This window comes from Nomascus leucogenys, chromosome 8 (assembly GCF_006542625.1).
Source record: "Nomascus leucogenys isolate Asia chromosome 8, Asia_NLE_v1, whole genome shotgun sequence".
Taxonomy (NCBI): domain Eukaryota; kingdom Metazoa; phylum Chordata; class Mammalia; order Primates; family Hylobatidae; genus Nomascus; species Nomascus leucogenys.
The window spans coordinates 2,116,528-2,135,056 of NC_044388.1; positions in this window are offsets into that span (position 1 = coordinate 2,116,528).

Sequence of the window (18,529 nt, forward strand, 5' to 3'; positions counted from 1 at the left end):
ATGGCCTAATCCAACTTTCATGTTTGTCATTTAACAGACAAGGATACTGAGGCCAGAGAGCATCACAGGCATGATTAGTGACAAAACTGGGATTAGAATCCTGGTATCTTGACTCCTTGTCTAATATCTTTTCCCCCTGGTTACCCTACTGCAAGAGAACTTGGCCCCCGTATTACCCATTATCACCCGGCTGCCTGAAGAGATTTTTCTATATAATTAGTCCTTCTTATGGCTTGCCAGGCCTAAAAGCCCTGGCACTGGGGTCTTATTAAGGGGCTCATGGTGATCATTGCAGGGATAAGCCTTCAGAAAAGATGAGTCCTGGCCGGGCACGGTGGCTCACGCCTGTAATCCCAGCACTTTGGGAGGCCGAGGTGGGCGGATCACCTGAGGTCAGGAGTTGGAGACCAGCCTGGCCGATGTGGCGAAACCCTGTCTCTAGTAAAAGTACAAAAAAATTAGTCGGGTGTGGTGGCAGGTGCCTGTAATCCCAGCTACTCAGGAGGCTGAGGTAGGAAAATTGCTAGAACCCTGGGGGCAGAGGTTGTGGAAAGCCAAGATCGCAACACTGCACTCCAGCCTGGGCAAGAAGAGCGAAACTCCATTTAAAAAAAAAAAAAAAAAAGGAAAAGAAAAGAAAATATGACTGCTTTCTGTGCTTATCGAAAACAGGGGTGGGCCAGGCCCAATGGCTCATGCCTGTAATCCCAGCACTTTGGGAGACTGAGGCAGGCAGATCGCTTGAGGTCAGGAGTTTGAGACCAGCTTGGCCAACATGGTGAAACCCTGTCTCTACCAAAAATACAAAAATTAGCTGGGCATTGTGGCGGGTGCCTGTAATCCCAGCTGCTCGGGAGGCTGAGGCAGGAGAATTGCATGAATCCAGGAGGCAAAGGTTGCAGTGAGCCAAGATCACACCGCTGCACTCCAGCCCCAGCCTGGGCAACACAGTGAGACTCTGTCTCAAAAAACAAACAAACAACAACAACAACAACAAAAACCAGGAGTGGTTTTGGGGAATTTCAAGAAATAGGAGATCATCTGAAGTGGGGAGAGATTAGAGGTAGGAGATGGAGGCCGGGGCTGGAGTGGATGGGCTCCCATGGGCTCAGTGAAGCTCTGATCTAAACCCTATGTGACGGACTGAGAGAGGGAAGATAAAGTGATGGTGGGGTGGGTGGTGTCTACTGCGGTGTGGTAGACCAAGGATATGGGGTTCAGTATAGAATAGGGTAGATGGCTTTATCCAAGTTGAAAGAACCGCAGTCCAGCCCCCAAACTGGCAGCACCTCTCCAACCCCCCTGGGCCTCTGACCACTCTTTCCCCATCCCCCTTGGACTGCTGGAGGTAATTGCTCTCCATTTGGCCATTACTTAGCTCATTAATTGTCTAAAGAGGAAGAGCAGCCTGGAGTGAGAGTAGCTGGCAGAGAAAGCAATGGGTAGCGAGGACTCTAGGGGAATGGATGTGGGCCTGGACCTGGAATGGGGCTGGAACACTGTGGGGAAGAGTGGGTCTCATATATCTGGCTCGAGCCAACTGAATGCCCCTGCTCAGATCCAGTGTGAAGGAACCACTTTTCAATTCTAATAGGCCACCAATGCTTTCACTCTCAAATACCCTAGCATCCCTGATCTAATCACCACTCTCCAACTTCTCTACTGTCGTCATCACCACCATCGCCATTGTGGTAGGCATCCTCTAAGATGTCTCTCAGTGACCCCTGCCTCCTGGCATTCATGCCCTTCATTGCATGGCATTCATGCAACCCTATCCCTTTGAGTGTGGGTCGTATTTAATGACTCACTTCTAGTGAATAGACTTCAGCAGAGGTGATGGGATGTCACTGCACGATTAGGCTCCTAAAACACTGTGGCTTCCGTCTTGGTTACTCTCTCACTTGCACTGAGGAAAGCCAGCTGCCGTGTTGTCAGCTACCCCACAGAGAAACCCACATGGCAAGGAACTGAGGAAGACCCCAGGCCAACACTCGTCAAGGTCCAAGAGCCGAAAACGAACTGAATCCTGCCAACAATCGTGTGTGTGAACTTGGAAGAAGGTTGTTTCAAGTCGACACAACAGATGAGGCTGCAGCCCCTGCTGACACCTTGGTAGCAGCTTTGTGAGAGCCCCTGAGCCAGAGGCATCCAGCCCTAAGCCATGCTCCAATTTCTAATCTATGTAAACTGCGAGGTAATAAATGTATGTTGTTTTGAGCTCCTAAATTTTGGGGGTAATTTGTTATGCAGCAATAGGTAACTAATACAGCCGCCATCACCACAGCCATCTTCAAATTCACATCATCAGTATCACCATCACCGCTCCCAACACTACCATGCTCTCAAACTCACCACCAAAACTGCCATCATAGCCATCACCACCACTACTTTATACTCAAATATGGATTCTATCATAAGCATCATGACTACAATCATCACCAGTAGCTGCAAAATTCATCCTAGTATCCAATATGTCCCAGACCTTATGTAAGCCCTAAGGTTATGAAGGGGCAAAAGACATAGTCTGTGCCCTCAGAGAATCAGCTGGGGACTCTAGTGAAGAGATTAGAACACATTCATAAAAAGTGGCTCATGCCTATGATCCCAGCACTTCGGGAGGCCAAGGCAGGCAGATCACTTAAGGTCAGGAGTTTGAGACCAGCCTGGACAACGTGATGAAACCCTGTCTCTATTAAAAATACAAAAAAATTAGCCAGGCATGGTGGCAGGTGCCTGTAATCCCAGCTACTTCGAAGGCTGAGACAGGAAAATCGCTTGAACCCGGGAGGCAGAGGCTGCAGTGAGCCGAGATCACGCCACTGTACTCCAGCCTGGGCAACAGAGCGAGAGTCCACCTCAAAAAAAAAAAAAAAAGTGAATGGTAAGTCAAGAAAGCCTATGCTTATTGCCACTGTGGGTCAGAGTGGGAGGGAAGGCCTCATGGAGGAGGGGACCTCAAATCCAGGGGATCAAAGAGATCTGGATAGGCAGAGGAGGAAGGGGAAGACATGAGTCAGCCTGTTAGTTCATGTGAAAAATGAAGTGAGGAGATCTAGCCAGAGGGAAGGCCAAGCAGGAGAGCAATGAGAGATGAGGTTGGAACCAGAAAAGAAGCATATGAAGGGATAATGCGTTGTAAGTTTGTGCATGACTGTATGCTTTCCAGAGCATTCTCTGTGCCATCCTCTTTAACAGATGAGAAAACTATGGTTTAGAGCAATTTAAAGATCTGTCCAGTTTTTAGCTCAGGCATGGGGAGACAGGCCTGGGGCTGAGACCTCCAACCCTCTGCTCCAATGGGAGGCAGTGTGGAATGATGGGATCCATCCAACCTGAGTCTCGATTCCTTCCAGCTGGTAACAATGGGCAATTATTCAACGGCCACATCCACTATACCTACCTCTCAGGCTGTAGTATGGGCCAGATATATGAAAAACACTTCCTATATCTGCATGGTGCTTGGCACATGGCAGCCTGGTCATAAAAATTAAATCCATCCCCTAGCCTCCCTCCACCGTCTCCTCTCCATCACCTTGTCCACTCACTGGAGGCTGGGTGGTGGAAGTTGTCTCGTTCTGTATCCAGGTAGGCCTGCCACCCTGCACCACTCCGGGGGGCACCATTCACAGGAGGACGTGAGGGTAGGAGGAGTTAGGAATGAGACACTATTGACCAACTGGCTCTCAAACCTCCCCCTCTAGAATGTCTTTCCGGATTGGTCTGAGGAGAGTTGACAGCTACTCCTCTCAGTTCAGGATTGTTTGTCCAAGAAACTGCCTTATCTCCTTTCCCAGACAGACTGTGCCCTCACCCCACTTCGGGAGGGCAGGGCCCAGGACTGGGATCCTAAGACAAGAAGGGACCCTGTGGAGCCAGGTCCAGGCCCAGCCTTCAGCCAGGGAACACACCAGGAATCCCATTGTCTTGTAACAGGACAATGCTATCGGCACAATTGTTTACAACTTTCATATCTCCGGCTTTGTTGATACTCGCTCTCACCTTAGGACACAGGCCTTATATTTGTGTCACTCGTATTTTATAGACGAATAAACCAGAGCTCAGAGAGGTTCAATGATGTTGCCCAAGGCCAGTGAAGCAGCGAGTGGCTGAGCCTCCGCTAGGGTCTAGGGATGCCGAATGCCGTTGTTCTCTCCCTCACCCGCACTGCCCCAAGGCTTAGAGAGGCTCAGTGACTTGCACGAAATCCCTGCACTTGGAAGCGGTAGGGGGGTTAGAACCCAGGCCTCTTCTCCAGCCCCCAGAGCAGTGTTCTTTCTGCTCCATCACCCTGCACTGGGTAGAAAAACTGCTGCGGGGAAACAAGTTTGGCAGTTGAGAGGGAGAAAGGAGGGGAGGGGAGGAGGCGGGAGCTTGGGCTCTGCTGGTGGCTGTGGAGGATGGGGTCGATATAGAGATGGGAGGGTTGGGACACCAGGGTCCCCAGGTGGCAGGGCCTGGGACCAGCCCTCCTCACTCTTTCAGGCCTGGGGCTGCAGGCTGCCAGTGCTCTTCCATCAAGACCCCCGGAGAGTCTGAAATCAAATATTCCTCCTCCCCTGCTCAGGCAGGCTTATTGCCATTGACAGCAAATGTATTGCTCTAATCTTTTCTCATTTTGCCAGGATGGGCTCCATTCTGACCTCCCTCCCAGCCTTGAAGGCTTCACAGAGGCAGGAGGGAGGCACGGAGGAACAGGAGGAATGAGATGGGAGGGAAGAGCAGGGGTTGGGCTGTAAATGGGGCAGCCGCAACGATTCCAGGTTTCATATGGCCTCGTCTCTAGAAGGCTGGAAGATACTTCGAATTTGGAGGAAGTCAGTTCCTCTGCGTTCCCTGACTGAGGGTTTCCCTGGGAAAGCAGAAGGGAAAAGCTTGGTAAGCAGTAAGGAAGCAGGCCCTGGGGCCCCGGAGAAACAGACCAGGCTGGGTGTGTGTGGGTGTGTGGGGGTGGATGCTGGAGCCAAAATTCCAAGCTTGGGAGACTGTCCTGTTGAGAAGGGGGGTAGGTTGTGTGTGTGCACCCTCTCCAGAGTGGCTGGCCTGCCCGCCTGTTCCGCTGTCCTCTGCCACCCAGGGAAGCCTTGCCAACATGAATGTTGCTCTTTTGCCTGCTCTTTTGCCTGCCTCTCCTTCTGGCCTTCTCTGCTGGGAAGCACTCACTTGGGAAACCTCAGACAGGCATTGTGGGAGAATCAGACGTGTGGGAGGGTGGGAGGAAGAGTCCTGGGAGGCACTTGGCCTGGGGGACAGGGATGGTGCCCAGAGCCCAGGCAAGGGGTGGAGGGGCAGATAGGGCAGAGGGGTTGTGGGAAAGAATTAGAAGCTCAGAGCCAGCTGGGGTCCATGAGAAGGGAAGAGCAGATGAGTGGGGCTTGGCTGGGAAGGGGAAGGGTGGCACCTCTAGAGCAGGAGTGAGGCAGGCAGAGTCCAGTGCTCTGGCCTGAGAAGCTGGGAAGCCAGAGGCCCTGGATTCTACTTCATTTGTTCTGCTAAAATCAGCCCTTAGCGTGTGTGTGTGTGTGTGTGTGTGTATGTGTCTGTCTATCTGTCTCTCCCAGGGTAGGGTACAGTCCCTGTGCCCCATCATGGTGGGCGTCCCTTTGTCTGAGTGTATCTTCGGGTTGGGCCAGAAAGTTTTCTGGGTCCTGATGGTTTATGAGTGGAGAGGGCCTCAGCCTCTGGCGGTGGGTAGGGGCGGGTGTGAGCTGCCTTGTCCTCTTGAGGCTCTCTGGCCCTTCCTGGGGAGAAAGTCCTGGCTGGAGTGGCTGAGCTGGGTGGAGCTCTGCCCAGGGTTCCTTCCAGTCCTCCCTTCTGGCAGTGAGCTGCTGCCTTCTACTGCTGGGCAAGGCAGGCCCTACATGTCAGCAAAGATCTCAGAGTTGTTACCTTTCTAGACAGACCCCCCTGTCTGGCATGATCTTCCTTCTCTCCTCTGATTGTCCCCAGCTCCACTTTCAGAATGGCTTCCCTGACTCCATAGGTCTGCAACCATTCCCTGCACTCGCGAGGTCCATGGGAAGCCACTCACTTGGGACAGCCATCCCGCCTTGTTAGGAACATTTCCTCCTCTCAGTGCCTTCTTGTCTGAGGATAGCTGAGGTGGAATTTGAGAAATTCTCTGTTTCTACGCCTCCAAGGTCCAACCAGACAGGAAAGACTACTGGCTGCCACAGGAGCCCCCATGCAGGTGTGGGTCCAGTGCTGCGGGCCTGGGACAGGTCACCCCACCCTGGGCCCCTTACCTCCCGCAGCTCTGGAGAGACACCTCCCTTACAGAGTACTTAGGTCTAACAGGTCTCAACTGTGGTCTACAGAGCCTGGGCCAGAACCTTGACCCCACCCCTCTCTCTGTTTAGAGCAGCCTGCTCACCATGGGCCTCAGCTTCCACGTTGCACAAGGGCTGCAGCGCCCCCTGGTGGCCCAAAGTCCTTTCTCCCAGGTGGCTGCAGAGGATGGCAGCTGATAAGGCCTTTAGAGGGATATCTACACACCAGGGGCTTCCAACCTTTTTATTCTTTTATTTTTTAAATTTAAGCCGGGAGCGGTGACTCACGCCACCCAGTAATCCCAGCACTTTGGGAGGCTGAGTCGGGCGGATCGCTTGAGCTGAGGAGTTCCAGACCAGCCTAGCAAACATGGTGAAACCCCATCTCTACTAAAAACACAAAATTCGCCAGGCATGGAAGCACTCGCCTGTAATCACAGCTACTCAGAGGCTGAGGCAGGAGAATCGCTTGAACCCGGAAGGCAGGGGTTGCAGTGAGCCGAGATCCCGCCATTGCACGCCAGCCTGGGCGACAGAGCCAGACTCTGTCTCAATAATAATAATTAATTTTTTTTTTTTGCATTGATGGGATCTCACTATGCTGCCGTGGAACACCTGGCCTCAAGCGATCCTCCTGCCTCAGCCTCTGAAAGCATTGGGATTACAGGCGTGAGCCACCATGCCTGGCCCAACCTTTTAAATTTTTTATTTATTTTTAATTTTTAATTCTTCTAGGTAACTTATAGAACCCAGCATAACCTTTCTATTTCCAAAAAAATTTCCCTGACCATGACCACATGGCAATAGTTGTACTTCTGTTATCTTTTGACGGAGAAAATACATAATGATTGAGTTCTGGATCGCATCATTAAAGCTCATTTGGATCTCGTCTCCCAGCCATCACACAGTTACACAGTCAGTTACACACAGATGGGCTACTCAGTCTTTATGCAGGCGAGGGGCTGAGTCTCTCATGATCACTCCAAGGTTACTACAGTTTGGGAACCACAGATCTATATTCTTCTTATGTAACAGATGAGGCCTAGAAAGAGGAAGGAACCTGATAAAATTCACACAGCTAGAGAAGTTGTGTCAGAATTTGAATTCAAGATAGATGTTTGTCAAAGGGACCGCAGGAGCTTAAATAGGGAGGAAGGTGCAGACAGGGCTCGGAGGAGGGGGCAGCAGAACAGGGCTGTCTCCAACAGGGGCAGGGAACCCCCACCTTATTTCCTTACTATTCAAATTCAGGTAAGATATGCCCATAAAAAATGACCTATGGGAAGGAGATGTCAAAAGAACAAATACAGGGATGAGTGGAGAGGAACAACCAGCTCTGCTTAAAACCCCTTCCCCTACATACCCAGACTGTGCAGGTCATTTTAACCTCTAGGTTAAGAGTCATTTAACCTCGGCTAGGCGCAGTGGCTCACACCTGTAATCCCAGCACTTTGGGAGGCCGAGGAGGGCGAATCACAAGGTTAGGAGTTTGAGACAAGCCTGGCCAACATGGTGAAACCCCATCTCTACTAAAAATACAAAAAATTAGCTGGGCGTAGTGGCAGGCGCCTGTAATCCCAGCTACTCGGGAGGCTGAGGCAGGAGAATCGCTTGAACCCAGGAGGCGGAGGTTGCAGTGAGCTCAGATTGTGCCACTGGACTCCAGCCTGGGTGACAGAGTGAGACTCTGTCTCAAAAAAAAAAAAAAAAAATATTACTTGCCTAGAGATTAAATGACTCATTTTTTTTTTTTTTTGAGATTGAGTCTTGCTCTGTTGCCCAGGCTGGAGTGCAGTGGCAGGACCTTGACTCACTGCAACCTCCGCCTCCCAGGTTCAAGCGATTCTCTTGCCTCAGCCTCCCGAGTAGCTGGGATTACAGGCGTCGCCCTCATGCCCAGATAATTTTGTATTTTTAATAGAGATGGAGTTTCACCATGTTGGTCAGGCTGGTCTCAAACTCCGGACCTCAGGTGATCCACCCATCTAGGCAAGTCACTTAACCTCTCTAGACTTAGCTTCTCAATGGTAAAATGAGAGTGAACCATAATGTCTTTCTTACTCCTCATGACTGTTGTGAAAACCCAATTAGATATGTATGGAAGTTTTGGTAAATAGCAAAGTGATGGCTGGGTGTGGTGGCTTCACGTCTGTAATCCTAGCACTTTGGGAGGCCAAGGCAGGTGAATCACGAGGTCAAGAGTTTGAGACCAGCCTGGCCAACATAGTGAAACCCCGTCTCTAGTAAAAATACAAAAATTAGCTGGTCATGGTGGCACACACCTGTAATCCCGGCTACTTGGGAGGCTGAGGCTGGAGAATCGCTTGAACCCGGGAGGCGGAGGTTGCGGTGAGCTGAGATCGCACTCAGGCCTGGGCAACAGAGTGAGACTCTTGTCTCAAAAAAAGAAAAGAAAAAAAAAGGTTATGGATGCCAAGTTCCTTTCCCCAGTCACTTTGCTATTATTTATTTATTTATTTATTTATTTTTTTGAGACAGAGTCTCGCTCTGTTGCCCAGGCTGGAGTGCAGTGGCACAATCTCAGTCCACTGCAACCTCCGCCTCCCGGGCTCAAGGAATTCTCCTGAGTACAGTGCCGTGATCTCAGCTCACTGCAACCTCTGCTTCTCGGGTTCAAGGGATTCTCCTGCCTCAGCCTCCCGAGTAGCTAGGATTACAGGCATGCGCTACCATGCCTGGCTAATTTTGTATTTTTAGTAGAGACAGGATTTCTCCATGTTGGTCAGGCTGGTCTCGAATCCTCGACCTCAGGTGACCCGCCTGCCTCGGCCTCCCAAAGTGCTGGGATTATAGGCGTGAGCCACTGTGCCCGGCCCCATAACCTCTTACTTAATCTTCAGCTCAACCCTGTGAAGTAGGTTATGTTATTCTCATTTCACACCGGAGGTAACAGAAGCAGAGTGTAACAGAAACGGAGGGAAGTTGAATAGGGAGGAAGAGAGCTGAATTTGACTCCAGGTCAGACTAGGGAGAACTAGCTCCTAGCTTGTCTTTCAGAGTTAACAGTTAGTAGAAGTGGCACTTGTTACAATTTACATAAATCTCTGGTCTGCTTTTTAGAACCAGCTACTTTCCTCTCACTCTTGGCAGCCCATTCCTCTATAGTTCCAGCCATCTTGAACCCAGAGCAGCAACGTGTGCCCTGAATAAAGTGCAGACAGGCAGTGGCCTTTGCTTGAGGCAGCAGTTAGCTGAGGTGGGCAGAGTACAGGACTGTGGGTGGCAGTAGAATGCCAAACCTATTTGCACATAAGAATCACCTGGGAAGATGATTTTTGGAAAATCTCTGAGTCCTACACCTCATGATTCTCAGCTTTGGACCTGTATTTTCAATGCTGATGACCAGCTGAACTTGGGAAGGGGACGGTGAGGCTACTTTACCGTCTCAGATACAGCCATTCGACATGTTGTTATAGAGCGGTGGTTCCAAATGTGGTCCCCAGATCTGCAACATCAGCATCATCTAGGAATGCATTCGAAATGAAAATTCTTGGGGCCCATGGAAGATGGATGGAATGAGGAACTCCATGATGGGTCCCAGCAATCTGTATGTTACCAAGCTCTCCAGGGGATTTTGATGCACGCTAAGGTTTGAGAAGCACTGGTATAGAACAGGGACTTACTGTGAGTCAGACACATTGTTCAGCAGGGGACAGGCTGGGGTGAATAAGCTACGGTCTCTGTTTTTTTTTTTTTTTTGAGACGGAGTCTTGCTCTGTCACCCAGGCTGAAGTGCAGTGGGGCGATCTTGGCTCACTGCAACCTCCGCCCCCCGAGTTCAAGTGATTCTCCTGCCTCAGCCACCCGAGTGGCTAGGATTACAGGTGTATGCCACCATGCCCAGCTAATTTTTGTGTTTTTAGTAGAGATGGGGTTTTGCCATGTTGGCCAGGCTGGTCTCGAGCTCCTGACCTCAGGTGATCTGCCCACCTTGGCCTCCCATGAGATAACAGGCATGAGCCACCACACCCAGCCTATGGTGTCTGTTTTTGTTTTTTAATTAATTAATTTTTTTTTTTTTTGAGACAGAGTTTTGCTCTTGTTGCCCAGGCTGGAGCGCAATGGCGCAATCTCAGCTCACCGCAACCTCTGCCTCCTGGGTTCAAGCGATTCTCCTGCCTCAGCCTCCTGAGTAGCTGGGATAACAGGCATGCGCCACCATCCCTGGCTAATTTTGGATTTTTAGTAGAGACGGGGTTTCTCCATGTTGGTCAGGCTGGTCTCAAACTTCTGACCTCAGGTGATCCACCTGCCTCGGCCTCATAAAGTGTTGGGATTATAGGCATGAGCCATCATGCCTGGCGGTCTCTGTTTTCAAAGAGGTTGGACTCTAGTAGAGATGAGTTCAGCATGTCAATAACTATATCCCCTCCTCCAAGCAGGGCTCCCCAGAGCCTGGACACCCAGGAGAGACACAGATGTGTTTCTAAAGGGGGACTTGTTTCTATTTGTTCCTATTAGAGTTTTGTTGTTATTGTTGTTTTATGGGTGGTTTGTTTTGTTTTGTATTTTTTGAAACAGAGTCTTGCTTTGTCTATTACAGTTTGACTTAGTTCAACACTTTATTGAGTGTGAAAGGGTGATTCCTAGGCATGGGGCAGGGAAACATTGTTTTTGATTTTTTTTTTTTTTTTGATGAGAGAGAGAGAGAACATCAAAAAAAAAAGAGGAAAGAAACAGAATGTTACATGTAAGTGCTTATTTAGAAATAAAATGCTTGTTCCCCGGTGCCACAAAGAAATAGCACTTAAACATAAATTTAATTCTCTCAGCAAAGCCGTTTTTACTTTCTGCAGAAAGGGTGCTCATCACAGATGGAACAATGGCGAGAGCACATTTGAACAAAAGAGGGAGGCAATTTTTATTCCTTATGCAGTTTTTCCCTGCTACTGTGTCTTGTCTCCACTGGCTGCAGCCAGACTGCACAATTTAAAACCCGATTGGCTAACAGTTTAAAACTTTTCTAAATAGGTAAAAGTAATGGAAGGATAAAGGAAAAGAGGAAGTTGCTTATGCCAAACAGGGAAGGGGCATAGGCTGCGAGCCGGTACCTGCCTGTGAGCATGTCCAGCACAAATATTTTGGTTAAGGTACAAGGACATAGAATGTACTATATGCCTGTGAGCATGTTTAACAGCTACATAGGATAGGGCCCAACAAAGAGTTATTACCATAAAATAAGGAGGTTTAAAGGAAGTTAGTCTTTAAAATAAACTTTTATTTCTAACATTATTTATTTTTTCAACAAGAAGGGAAACTTTGAAGAGGAACTTTTTACTTTCTTCAGATAGGAAGACAGAGGGATACAAAATAATTATAAGTAACACTCATGGAGTTTCTATGTGGCAGGCACTGTGCTAAGAGCTTTGCAAACACTCCTTTATTGCTCCCAACAGTGCTTTACACTATTATTATCATCCCCATTTAATCGATGTGGAAATGGAGGGACAGAGAAGTTAAGTTGCCCACTACACAGGTCATAAATGGTGGAAGTAGACCTTCACCCAGGGCCAAAATAACTCCAGGCCTGTGTGTTTACCCACTATGCTTACTGTTTCTCTTAGAGAAATAAGAAGAAAACCTTCAATGGCTCACTAGTGCCTCAGAAATTACACTGAATTTATCTGGCCTGTCATTCAAGGTACCTCAGCTCTGCTCTCAAAAGTCCTTCCAGCCTGTGGGGTGTGGTGGCTCAGGCCTGTAATCCCAGCACTTTGGGAGGCCAAGATGGGAGGATCACCCGAGGTCAGGAGTTTGAGACCAGCCTGGTCAACATGGTGAAACTCCATTTATACTAAAAATACAAAAATTAGCTGGGCATGGTGGCGCGTGCCTGTAATCTCAGCTACTCAGGAGGCTGAGGTGGGAAAATCGCTTGAACCTGGGAGGTGGAGTTTCCAGAAAGCAAGATTGCGCCACTGCACTCCAGGCTGGGCAACAGAGGGAGACTCTGTCTCAAAAAAAAAAAAAAAAAAAAAAAAAAAAGAAGCCCTCCCAGCCTTACCCGCTCCCCAACCAAGATCCTCTCACTCCAGTCAGGCTGGACTGACTTCCCTACTTCTCTCAGCACTTCCTGCCTACTTCAGTCCCCAGCCTCCTCCCTGTTGGGGTCCTATTCATCCTTCAAAGCTCAGCTCAGAGGTCTCTTCTTTGACAGTCTTGAGTCCCAGCCAGAGGTGGGCCCTCCCTCCCTGGACCCCCAGAACACAGCCCCCACCTCCGCACTCTGCGCTGCAGGCCCTGGCCTTGCACCCCGCATCGCCCCCACCCCCGCCCCTGGGCTTAGCGCACAGCCTGGAAGGCAAAAGGGCTCAAAGCTTCTTGGCGTAATTCACAGGGGGAACGATAATCCTGGATGGAAGGTAGGAAGCCAGACCTCCAGAGGACAAGTGAGAAGGCCATGGGAGGCGGAACCTAGCGAAAGCGAGAGAATGAAGACACGCATCGGGCTGTGGCCAGACGGGTGGTAGCCAGGGATGGAGCCGAGCCTCCCTGCCCCAGAAGCCCGCGTCCAGGGATCAACGATGACAGTTCGCCTGTCGGGACATCGGATCAGGCGGCCGCCCCTGGGGAGGTGGGGGCCGGTGGGGCACGGCGCGCTCAGGAGGTCACCCGCAGCCACCTATCAGCACCAACCCCATCATTGGTGCCCGGGCGTGGGGGAGCACGTGGGCGGGGGGCGCCCCCGCTTGCGGCTCCTGCGCCGGATAACAGGCGCGTTCCAGACTGACCTCTCCCGCACCTCGGAAACACCCAGAGCGCGGGTCTCGCCGGCCACGGACACGGGAGATTAAATAACCGGATAGTGCACCTCTCCTAAGTGGCAGAGCCGGGAATCGAACCCAAGCTTTCTGGCACCAGCTCTCAAGCTTCTCCGGTTACAAGTGCAACCCCAGGCTCCCTCCCTACCCTGGAAGCTACAGTTTGGGAAGAAAGGGAGTTAGGAACCCGCGCCTCCCCGCCCCCTCCCCACGCCACCCCGCTTCACACACACATACACACACACACATACACACACACACACACACACACACACTCACTTTTCCTTTGCTGCCTTCTCGCTGGGGCAAGTGCAGCAGGGAAGGAGATTGAGAGGAATTGGAAGGGTGGGTGGGATTTTGGGTAGAGGGAGGTGTAAGAGACAGAGTCTCCAACCCCCATCCATTATTTGGGACACCATCCTACTGAACTTAACTCACCTCCATTACACAGCTATTTATTGGAGCTGCAAAAGCAAGACTAGTACATGGAAGGAGTACCATCCCTTCTTCTCTGGAAGTTCATAGTCTAGTAGGGAAAATAGGCATTGCAGAGTGTTTACGGTGGGCCAGGAACTGTGCTAAGTGTTTTATAAGGATAACTCATTTATTCCTCTTGACGACCCTAGGAAATAGGTATTATTATTATTATTATTATTATTTATTTATTTTTGAGACAGAGTCTCGCTCTGTCACCCAGGCTGGAGTGCTGTGACACAATCTTGGCTCACTGCAACCTCTGCCTCCCAGGTTAAGCAATTCTCCTGCCTCAGCCTCCCAAGTAGCTGGGATTACAGGCACACGTGCCACCACACCAGGCTAATTTTTGTATTTTTAGTAGAGATGGGGTTTCATCATGTTGGCCAGTCTGGTCTTGAACTCCTGACCTTGTGATCCACCCTCCTTGGCCTCCCAAAGTGCAGTATTATTATTATTATTTCCATTTATAGATGAGCGAGTCAAGCCACAGCTGACCTGTGGAAGGCCATGTAACAGTGACTGGAAGAGCCAGGAAGACTAAACGAATCAGGAATATGAAAGGGAGAGAACACAGTGCTGCGGGAGTTTATGGCGAAGGCACGGACCCAGGCATCAGCATTTAAGTTTAAGCTGTCTAGAGGGTAAGTGGAACTTATCCTGGTGAAGAGGCACTGGAAGTTCAGGAGAGTGCTGGGGCACAGGGAAGGGTGAAGGCCCCAGGTGGAAATGGTAGCCAGGTGTGTGGAGAAACTGCAAACGAGCGTTGGGCAGTGCAGCTAGAGGGGCGAGAAAAAGCAGCCCAGGAGGGCCTTGTGAAGGATTTTTTTTTTTTTTTTTTTTTTGGATGGAGTCTTGCTCTGTTGCCCAGGCTCGAGTTCAGTGGTGCAATCTCGGCTCACTGCAGCCTCCACCTCCCAGGTTCAAGCAATTCTCTTGCCTCAGTCTCCTGAGTAGCTGAGATTACAGGCACACACCACAACGCCCAGCTAACTTTTTTGTATTTTTAGTAGAGACGGGGTTTCACCGTGTTGGCCAGGCTGGTCTTGAACTCCTGACCTCAAATGATCTGCCTGCCTCAGCCTCCCAAAGTGTTGGGATTACAGGTGTGAGCCACCGCACGCGGCAGAATTTTGGTCTTTATTAGAAGGCAAGTTGAAGTCATTAAGGATTTTAAGCAAGGGAGATATATGATTAGAATCACATTTTTACTTTAAAAAATTTTTTCAAGTTTATTTTTAAAAATTGGCGGGGCGCGGTGGCATCTGTAATCCTAGCACTTTGGGAGACCAAGGCAGATGGATCACCTGAGGTCACCAGTTTGAGACCAGCCTGGCCAACATGGTGAAACCCCATCTGTACTAAAAATACAAAAAGTAGCCAGGTGTGGTGGCGGGCGCCTGTAATCCCAGGTACTCTGGAGGCTGAGGCAGGAGAATCTCTTGAACCTGGGAGGCGGAGGTTGCAGTGGGCCGAGATCATGCCATCGCACTCCAGCCTGGGTGAAAGAGCAAAACTCCGTCTCACAAAAAAAAAAAAAAAAGACATAAAATTGTACGTATTTATCATGTACAACATGATGTTTTGAAGTATAATGTATATATATTATGGTTTTTGTTTTGTTTTGTTTCTGAGACAGAGTTTCACTCTGTCGCCCAGTCTGGAGTGCAGTGGCGCGATCGCGGGTTACTGCAACCTCTGCCTTCCGAGTTCAAGCAATTCTCCTACCTCAGCCTCCCGAGTAGCTGGGATTACAGGCATGTGCCACCATGCCTGGCTAATTTTTGTACTTTTAGTAGAGACAGGGCTTCACCATGTTGGCCAGGCTGTTCTCAAACTCCTGGCCTCAAGTGATCCACCCTCCTCAGCCTCCCAAAGTGCTGGGATTACAGGCATGAGCTACCACGTGCTCCCGGCCTGTACATATATTATGGAATTATTAAATATAGCTTCTTTTTTTTTTTTGAGACAAGGTCTTGCTCTGTCACTCAGGCTGGAGTGCAGTGGTGCAATCATAGCTCACTGCAGCCTTGAACCCCGGGGCTCAAGTGGTCTTCCTGCCTCAGGCTTGCAAGTAGCTGGACTACAGCCAAGCCCACTACATTTAGCTAGTTTGTTTGTTTTAAATGAAAGCAAGTTTGTTAAGAAAGTAAAGGAATAAATGAATGGCTACTCCATAGGCACAGGAGCCTAATTTTTCAGTTTTTTGTAGAGAGGAGGTCTCGATATATTCCCCAGGATAGTCTTGAACTCCGGGCCTCTAGTGATCCTGTCGTCTCAGCCTCCCAAAGCACTGGGATTACAGGCGTGAGCCACAGCATGTCTGGCCAAATCTAGCTCATTAATTAAGCTATGCATTACTTCACATAGTTACCATTTCTGTAGTAGAATTGCATTTTAATTTTTAATTTTTTTTTTTGAGATGGAGTCTCGCTCTGTTGCCCAGGCTGGAGTGCAGTGGCGCAATCTCAGCTCACCGCAACCTCCGCTTCCCAGGTTCAAGCGATTCTCCTGCCTCAGCCTCCCGAGTAGCTGGGACTACAGGCGCCTGCCACCACACCCAGCTAATTTTTTGTATTTTTAGTAGAGATGGGGTTTCACCATGTTAACCAGGATGGTCATGATCTCCTGACCTCGTGATCTGCCCACCTCTGCCTCCCAAAGTGCTGGGATTACAGGCGTGAGCCACCATGCCCGGCCCTCAAATTTTTTTTTAATTAAATTAAATTTTATTTTTTGAGACAGTGACTTGCACTGTCACTCAGGCTGGAGGACAGTGGCACAATCTCGGCTCACTGCAACCTCTGTCTCCCGGGTTCAAGAGATTCTCCTGCCTCAGCCTCTCGAGTAGATGGGATTACAAGCACACACCACCATGCCTGGCTAACTGTTGTTTTTTGTTTGTTTGTTTGTTTATTTGTTTTTGAGATGGAGTCTTGCTCTGTCGCCAGGCTGGTGTGCAGTGGCGCGATCTTGGGTCACTGCAACGTCTGCCTCCTGGGTTCAAGCCATTCTCCTGCCTCAGCCTCCCAAGTAGCTGGGACTACAGGCGCATGCCACCACGCCTGGCTAATTTTTTGTATTTTAGTAGAGACAGGGTTTCACCGTGTTGGCCACGATGGTCTCGATCTCTTGACCTCGTGATCTGCCCACCTTGGCCTCCCAAAGTGCTGGGAATACAGGCATGAGCCACCGTGCCCGGCCTAACTTTTGTGTTGTTAGTAGAGACAGGGTTTCACCATGTTGGCCAGGCTGGTCTTGAACTCCTGACCTCAGGTGATCTGCCTGCCCTGGCCTCCCAAAGTGCTGAGATTACAAGTGTGAGCCACTGTGCCCTGCCATAATTGCATTTTTATTTTTATTTTTTTGAGACAGTCTTGCTCTGTCACCCAGGCTGGGGTGCAAGGGCACGATCTCAGCTCACTGCGACCTCTGCCTCCCAGGTTCAACCAATTCTCCTGCCTCAGCCTCCCAAGTAGCTGGGATTACAGGCACCCACCAGCACACTTGGCTAATTTTTTTTGCATTTTTACTAGAGACAGGTTTTCACCATGTTGGCCAGGCTGGTCTCGAACTCCTGACCTCAAGAGATCCACAGGCCTCAGCCTCCCAAAGTGCTGGGATTACAGGCATGAGCCAACTCGCCCAGCCATAATTGCATTTTTAAAAGATCACTTGAGTAAAGAATGCAAGGGAGGGCAAACAGTTTCACTGGGTTGGACTACCAAATTGGACAAGGGCAGTGACAGGGGGAAGGAGAAAAGTGGGCACACACAAGAGATCTGTACTTAGGAGTTTCACTCAGTAATTGAAGTGTAAGGGAAAGAGAGAAAGCTGAGGCATTCTACACTCCCCTGCTTCTCTCCCTCACCCCTGAGGTCCAATCATTTAATAAGTCCATTTCATTTCATTGATTGATTTCATAAATATCTTTCCCACCTGTCCCCTCCTTGTCATCCCCACTACCACTGGCCTAAATAGTCTACCTTTACATTTTTCCCTTTCCAGACAATCCTGCTTGCCATTTTAGCATATGTTCTATCCAAAGACAAATCAGTCAAGTCAGTCCAAGTCCCATTGTCTTGTCATTGAGTCCGTTACAGGATCAAGTCCAATCCCTTCCTAGTGTGGTTTCATCCTACTTTGCCAGTCTCTCCTTTTCCTTCTCAGGCCAAAGCTACTCAAGAAGCATCACACTCACTGAACCCCCAACATCACCTGAAAGTTGAGGCAAATGTTCCTTCACAGCCTAAACCTTCATAAATGCTTTCTTGTGTATTGATTGATTGATTGATTGATTTGAGATGGAGTCACGCCCTGTTGCCCTGGCTGGAGTGCAGTGGCATGATCTCGGCTCACCGCAACCTCTGCCTCCCAGGTTCAAGCGATTCTCTTGCCTCAGCCTTCCGAGTAGCTGGGATTACAGGTGTCTGCCACCACGCCTGGCTAATTTTTGTATTTTTAGTGGAGATGGGGTTTCACTATGTTGGCCAGGCTGGTCTCGAACTCCTGACCTCGTGATCCACCCGCCTGGGCTTCCCAAAGTGCTGGGATTACAGGCATGAGCCACTGCGCCTGGCTTTGTGTATTTATTAAATATATGCTTGCCTCAGTCTTCAGAGGTCACATTGAGAGGTGACAGCGTGCTGGCAGTCCTCACAGCCCTCGCTTGCTCTCAGCACCTCGTCTGCCTGGGCTCCCACTTTGGCGGCACTTGAGGAGCCCTTCAGCCCACTGCTGCACTGTGGGAGCCCCTTTCTGGGCTGGCCAAGGTGGGAGCCGGCTCCCTCAGCTTGCAGGGAGGTGTGGAGGTTGAGGCGTGAGCAGGAACCGCGGCTGCGCGCTGCACTTGCGGGCCAGCTGGAGTTCCGGGTGGGGGTGGGCTTGGCGGGCCCTGCACTCAGAGCAGCCGGCCGGCCCTGCCGGCCCCAGGCAATGAGGGACTTAGCACCCGGGCCAGCGGCTGCAGAGGGTGTACTGGGTCCCCTAGCAGTGCCAGCCCACTGG